The sequence below is a fragment of the Triticum dicoccoides genome, chromosome 7A, assembly GCF_002162155.2.
Source record: "Triticum dicoccoides isolate Atlit2015 ecotype Zavitan chromosome 7A, WEW_v2.0, whole genome shotgun sequence".
Lineage (NCBI taxonomy): Eukaryota > Viridiplantae > Streptophyta > Magnoliopsida > Poales > Poaceae > Triticum > Triticum dicoccoides.
Genome location: NC_041392.1, coordinates 494,449,460 through 494,450,734, shown reverse-complemented (window position 1 = coordinate 494,450,734; position 1,275 = coordinate 494,449,460).

Genomic DNA, 1,275 nt, shown 5'->3' with positions numbered 1-1,275 from the left:
TATGGATGATATTGTTGTCAAGTCACGAAAAGGTTCCGACCTGCTCGCTGACCTCGCCGAAACATTTGCCAACCTCAGAAGGTATGATATCAAGCTCAATCCATCAAAGTGCACATTTGGAGTTCCTGGTGGCAAGTTACTCGGTTTTCTCGTTTCCGAACGGGGAATCGACGCTAACCCAGAGAAGATTGGCACTATTCTCCGAATGAAACGCCCTGTGCGAGTGCACGATGTCCAGAAGCTTACTGGATGCTTGGCCGCATTAAGTCGATTCATCTCACGACTCGGTGAAAAGGCACTGCCTCTTTACCGACTGATGAAGAAGGCTGACAAGTTCGAGTGGACTCCAGAAGCTGATGCAGCGTTTGCCGAGCTAAAAACTCTGCTCTCCACCAAGCCGGTGCTTGCTGCTCCAATCAGCAAAGAGCCTCTGTTGCTCTACATCGCAGCCACAGGACAAGTCGTCAGTACTGTGCTAACGGTCGAGCGGGAAGAAGAAGGAAAAGCTCTCAAAGTTCAGCGCCCAGTGTATTATTTGTCTGAAGTCTTGACTCCATCCAAGCAGAGATATCCTCATTATCAGAAGCTTGTGTATGGAATATACATGACCACAAAGAAGGTTGCTCATTATTTCTCTGACCATTCCATCACAGTCGTCAGTGACGCTCCACTATCAGAGATTTTGCACAACAGAGACGCAACTGGTCGAGTGGCCAAATGGGCGATTGAACTTCTTCCCCTTGATATCAAGTTTGAGGCAAAGAAAGCCATTAAGTCCCAGGCGATAGCAGATTTCCTCGCCGAGTGGATTGAACAACAGCAGCCGACCGAAGTTCACTCGGAGCATTGGACCATGTTTTTCGATGGCTCTAAGATGTTGAATGGTTCCGGTGCTGGGGTTGTCCTGGTTTCCCCCAGAGGAGATAAGCTCAGATATGTGCTCCAGATTCACTTTGATTCCTCCAACAATGAGGCAGAATATGAGGCCCTCCTATATGGGTTGCGCATGGCCATTTCACTCGGCGTCCGTCGCCTAATGGTCTATGGCGACTCGGATTTAGTGGTCAATCAGGTGATGAAAGAGTGGGACGTGAGAAGCCCAGCCATGACTGGATACTGCAGTGCAGTGAGGAAGCTGGAGAAGAAGTTCGAGGGGTTGGAGCTCCATCATATACCCCGACTGAAAAATCAAGCAGCTGATGATCTAGCAAAGATAGGTTCCAAGAGAGAAGCCATTCCGAGTGGTGTGTTCTTGGAGCATATACACACTCCGTC